Raw genomic sequence first — 6,090 nt, forward strand, 5'->3', positions numbered from 1 at the left:
TGTTTTTGGCGTTTAACTCCAGAATAGGGCAGGAAGTTGGCATTTGAACGCCAGTTTGCGTCGTCAAAACTCGAGAAAAGTATGGACTATTATATATTTCTGGAAAGACCTGGATGTCTACTTTCCAACGCAATTGAGAGTGTGCCAATTGGGTTTTTGTAGCTCCAGAAAAACTACTTTGAGTGCATGGAGGTCAAAATCCAACAGCATCTGCAGTCTTTCTTCAGCCTCTGAATCAGATTTTTTGCTCAAGTCCCTCAATTTCAGCCAAAAAATACCTGAAATCACAGAAAAACACACAAACTCATAGTAAAGTCCAGAAATGTGATTTTTATTTAAAAACTAATAAAAATATACTAAAAACTAACTAAATCATACTAAAAACTACTTAAAAACAATGCCAAAAAGTGTATAAATTATCCGCTCATCACAACACCAAACTTAAATTGTTGCTTGTCCCCAAGCAACTGAAAATCAAATAGGATAAAAAGAAGAGAATATAATATAAATTCTAAAATATCAATGAAACTTAGCTCCAATTTAGATGAGCGGGGCTAGTAGCTTTTTGTCTCTGAACAGTTTTGGTATCTCACTTTATCCTTTGAAGTTCAGAATGATTGGCATCTATAGGAACTCAGAATTTAGATAGTGTTATTGATTCTCCTAGTTCAGTATGTTAATTCTTGAACCAGCTACTTTATGAGTCTTGGCCGTGGCCCTAAGCACTTTGTTTTCCAGTATTACCACTGGATACATAAATGCCACAGACACACAACTGGGTGAACCTTTTCAGATTGTGACTCAGCTTTGCTAGAGTCCCCAATTAGAGGTGTCCAGGGTTCTTAAGCACACTCTTTTTTTTTCTTTGGACCTCGACTTTAACCGCTCAGTCTCAAGCTTTTCACTTGACACCTTCACGCCACAAGCATATGGTTAAGGACAGCTTGGTTTAGCCGCTTAGGCCAGGATTTTATTCCTTTGGGCCCTCCTATCCACTAATACTCAAAGCCTTGGATCCTTTTTACCCTTGCCTTTTGGTTTAAAGGGTTATTGGCTTTTTGCTCTTGTCTTTTGGTTTAAAGAGCTATTGGCTTTTTCTGCTTGCTTTTTCTTTTTCTTTCTCTCTTTTTTTTCGCTAATTTTTTTCAATTTTTTTTCGCAAGCTTTGTTCTTCACTATTTTTTCTTGCTTCAAGAATCAATTTTATGATTTTTTAGATTATCAATAACATTTCTCCTTTTTCATTATTCTTTCAAGAGCCAACAATTTTAACATTCATAAACAACAAATTGAAAAGACATATGCACTGTTCAAGCATTCATTTAGAAGGAAGAAAGTATTGCCACCACATCAAAAAAATTAAACTAAGCTCAAGGATGAATTCGAAATCATGTACTTCTTGTTCTTTTGTTTTTAGAACATTTTTTATTTAAGAAAGGTGATGGATTCATAGGACATTCATAGCTTTAAGGCATAGACACTAGACACTAATGATCATGTAATAAGATACAAACATAAATAAAAATAAAGCATAGAGAACGAAAACAGAAAAAAAAATTAACTAAACAAGGAGATTAAGGAACGGGTCCACCTTAGTGAGGGTGGCGTCTTCTTCCTCTTGAAGAACCAATGGTGTTCTTGAGCTCCTCTATGTCTCTTCTTTGCCTTTGTTGCTCTTCCCTTAGTTGTCCCATGTTGGAACTTAATTCTCCTAGGGAGGTGTTGATTTGCTCCCAATAGTTTTGTGGAGGAAAGTGCATCCCTTGAGGCATCCCAGGGATTTCATGATGAGGAATTTTCTCATGCTCTTGTTGAGGTCCATGAGTGGGCTCTCTTGTTTGCTCCATCTTTTTCTTAGTGATGGGCTTGTCCTTATCAATGAGGATGTCTCCCTCTATGTCAATTTCAGCTGAATTGCAGAGGTGAAAAATGAGGTGAGGAAATACTAACCTTGCCAAAGTGGAGGACTTGTCAGCCACCTTGTAGAGTTCTTGAGGTATAATCTCATGAACTTTCACTTCCTCCCCAATCATGATACTATGGATCATGATGGCCCGATCCATAGTTACTTCGGATCGGTTGCTAGTAGGAATGATAGAGCGTTGGATGAACTCCAATCATCCTCTAGCTACAGGCTTAAGGTCCGGTCTTCTCAATTGAACCGGCTTGCCTCTTGAGTCAACTTTCCATTGAGCTCCTTCCACACATATGTCCATGAGGACTTGGTCCAACCTTTGATCAAAGTTGACCCTTCTAATGTAGGGGCGTGCGTTTTCTTGCATCATTGGCAAGTTGAACGCCAACCTTACATTTTCCGAACTGAAATCTAAGTATTTTCCCGAACCATTGTAAGCCAATTCTTTGGATTCAGGTTCATACTTTGATCATGGTTCCTAGTGATCCATGCGTTTGCATAGAACTCTTGAACCATTAGGATTCCGACTTGTTGAATAGGATTGGTGAGTACTTCCCATCATCTTCTTCTAATCTCTTGTCCGATCTCCGGGTATTCACCGTTTTTGAGCTTAAAAGGGACCTCGGAGATCACCTTTTTCTTGGCCACAACTTCATAGAAGTGGTCTTGATAGACATTTGAGATGAATCTCTCCATCTTCCATGACTTAGAGGTGGAAGCAATTGCCTTCTTTTTCCTCTTTCTTGAGGTTTCTCTGGCCTTAGGTGCCATTAATGGTTATGGAAAAACAAAAAGCAACGCTTTTACCACACCAAACTTAAAATGTTTGCTCGTTCTCGAGCAAAAGAAGAAGGAAAATAGTAGAAGAAGAATAAAATGGAGGAGATGGAGGGGAAGAGTGTATTCGGCCAAGGGGGGAAGAAGTGTTTGTAATGTGTGAAAATGAGGTAATGTTGAGGGGTTTATATAGGGGTGGGGGAAGGGCTAGGTTTCGTGTATTAGGGTTGGGTTTGGGAGGGAAATGATTTTGAATTTGGAGGTAGGTGGGATTTTTGGGAAAGAGTGGATGGATGTGAGTGGTGAAGAGTATTTGGGAAAGATGTATGGAGGTGATTGGTGAAGGGTATTTGGGGAAGAGTGTTATGAAAGGGTGTGAAGAGGAGAGAAGAAGAGGTGGGGTAGGTAGGGATCTTGTGGGGTCCAGAGATCCTGAGGGGTCAAGGACTTAACATCCCTGCTCCATTTAGGCATGCAAAACGCCCTTAGAGTGCACTTCTGGCGTTAAACGCCAGGTTGCTGCTTGTTTCTGGCGTTTAACACCAGCTTTTCTCCCATTCTTGGCGTTAAATGCCAATTAGATGCTCTGTTCTGGTGTTAAACGCCAGTCTGGCGCCTGTTTCTGGCGTTAAACGCCCAGAATGGTGCCAGACTGGGCGTTTAACGCCCATTCTGCTACTCTTACTGGCGTTTAAACGCCAGTAAGCTCTTCCTCTAGGGTGAGCTATTTTTCATTCTATTTTTCATTCTATTTTTGATTTTTCAGTTGTTTTTGTGACTTCACATGATCATCAACCTAAAGGAAATATAAAATAACAATGGAAAATAAATAGATATAATTAAATAGCATTGGGTTGCCTCCCAACAAGTGCTTCTTTAATGTCAATAGCTTGACAGTGAGCTCTCATGGAGCCTCACAGAGAATCAGAGCAGGGTTGGTGCCTCTCTACACCAAACTTGGAGTTTGGTTGTGGCCTCCCAACACTAAACTTAGAGTTTGAATGTGGGGGTTTTGTTTGACTCTGTATTTAGAGAAGCTTTTCATGCTTCCTCTCCATGGTTACAGAAGGAGACCCTTGAGTCTTAAATACAAGGTAGTCCTCATTCAACTGAAGGACCAAATCTCCTCTGTCAACATCAATCACAGCGTTTGCTGTGACTAGGAAGGGTCTGCCAAGGATGATGGATTCATCCTCATCCTTCCCAGTGTCTAGGATTATGAAATCAGCAGGGATGTAAAGGCCTTCAACCTTTACTAGCACGTCCTCTACTAGTCCATAAGCCTGTTTCATTGATTTGTCTGCCATCTCTAGTGAGATTCTTGCAGCTTGTACGTCAAAGATTCCCAGTTTCTCCATTACAGAGAGTGGCATGAGGTTTATCCCTGACCCCAGGTCACACAGAGCCTTCTCAATGGTCATGGTGCCTATGGTACAAGGTATGAAGAATTTTTCGGGATCCGGTTTCTTCTGAGGTAATGTCTGCCTTATTAATGCACTCAGTTCATTGGTGAACAAGGGGGTTCATCCTCCCAAGTCTCATTACCAAATAACTTGGCATTTAGCTTCATGATTGCTCCTAGATACTTAGCAACTTGCTCTTTAGTGATGTCTTCATCCTCTTCAGAGGAAGAATATTCATCAGAGCTCATGAATGGCAAAAGAAAGTTCAATGGAATCTCTATGGTCTCTGTTTGAGCCTCAGATTCCTTTGGTTCCTCAAAGAGAAATTTCTTTCTGTCCAGAGGATGTCCCACGAGGCTTTTCTCACTAGAACTTACGTCCTCCTCACTCTCTCCAGGTTCGGTCATATTGGTCATGGTTATGGCCTTGCACTCTCTCTTGGGGTTTTCTTCTGTATTGCTTGGGAGAGTACTGGGAGGAGTTTCAGTAATCTTCTTACTCAACTGACCCACCTGTGACTCCAAATTTCTAATGGAGGACCTTGTTTCATTCATGAAACTTAGTGTGGTCTTGGATAGATCAGAGACTATGGTTGCCAGGCCAGAATGGCTCTGTTCAGAATTCTCTGTCTGTTGCTGAGAAGATGATGGAAAAGGCTTGCTATTGCTAAACCTATTTCTTCCACCATTATTATTGAAGCCTTGTTGAGGCTTCTATTGGTCCTTCCATGAGAAATTTGGATGATTTCTCCATAAAGGATTATAGGTGTTTTCATAGGGTTCTCCCATGTAATTCACCTCTGCCATTGCAGGATTCTCAAGATCATAAGCTTCTTCTTCAGAAGATGCTTCTTTAGTACTGTTGGATGCAGCTTGCAATCCATTCAGACTCTGAGAAATCATATTGACTTACTGAGTCAATATTTTGTTCTGAGCTAATATGACATTTAGAGTATCAATTTCAAGAACTCCCTTCTTCTGAGGTGTCCCATTGTTCGCAGGATTTCTCTCAGAGGTGTACATGAACTGGTTATTTGCAACCATTTCAATGAGTTCTTGAGCTTCTGCAGTGGTTTTCAGATGAAGAGATCCTCCTGTAGAATGGTCCAATAACATTTTTGACAACTGAGACAGACCATCATAGAATATACTTATGATGCTCCATTCTGGAAGCATGTCAGTAGGACACCTTTTGATCAGTTGCTTGTATCTTTCCCAAGCTTCATAGAGGGATTCTCCTTCCTTCTGTCTGAAGGTTTGGATTTCCACTCTAAGCTTGTTCATCTTTTGAGGTGGAAAGAATTTGGCCAGAAAAGTACTGACCAGCTTATCCCAAGAGTTCAGACTATCCTTAGGTTGTGAATCCAACCATGTTCTAGCTCTGTCTCTTACAGCAAAAGGGAAAAGCATAAGCATGTAGACCTCGGGATCAATTCCATTGGTCTTGACAGTGTCACAGATTTGCAAGAATTCAGCTAAAAACTGATGAGGATCTTCCATTGGAAGTCCATGAAACTTGCAATTCTGCTGCATTAGAGAAACCAATTGAGGCTTAAGCTCAAAATTGTTTGCTCCAATTGCAGGAAGTGAGATGCTTCTTCCATAGAAATTAGAAGAGGGTGCAATAAAGTCACCAAGCATCTTCCTTGCATCTCCACCATTGTTATTAGGTTCGGCCATGTCTCCCTCTTTTTCGAAAATTTCTGTCAGGTTCTCTCTAGAGAGTTGTGCTTTAGCTTTCCTTAGCTTCCTCTTCAGAGCCCTTTCAGGTTCAGGATCAACTTCAACAAGAATATTCTTATCCTTGTTCCTACTCATATGAAAAATAAGAGAACAGAAAAGAAAATATGGAATCCTCTATGTCATAGTATAGAGATTTCTTATGTGAGTATAAGAAGAGAAGAATAGAAGAAGGAGAAGAGAAAAATTCCAACACAGAGAAGAAGATGGGGTTCGAATTTTGGGTGAGAGAGAAGTGTTAGTAGATAAATAAATA

The 6,090-nt window shown here is 40.3% G+C and overlaps 1 non-coding gene across 1 annotated transcript; it reads left to right on the top strand.

Annotated features, from left to right (window-relative positions):
* Positions 1-5,264: 5,264 nt before the first annotated feature.
* On the top strand, positions 5,265-5,372 carry LOC112725302 (small nucleolar RNA R71). The gene has a single exon (XR_003164419.1). It is a non-coding gene; the product is annotated as a small nucleolar RNA R71 (small nucleolar RNA).
* The last annotated feature ends 718 nt before the right edge of the window (positions 5,373-6,090 follow it).

This window comes from Arachis hypogaea, chromosome 11 (assembly GCF_003086295.3).
Source record: "Arachis hypogaea cultivar Tifrunner chromosome 11, arahy.Tifrunner.gnm2.J5K5, whole genome shotgun sequence".
Lineage (NCBI taxonomy): Eukaryota > Viridiplantae > Streptophyta > Magnoliopsida > Fabales > Fabaceae > Arachis > Arachis hypogaea.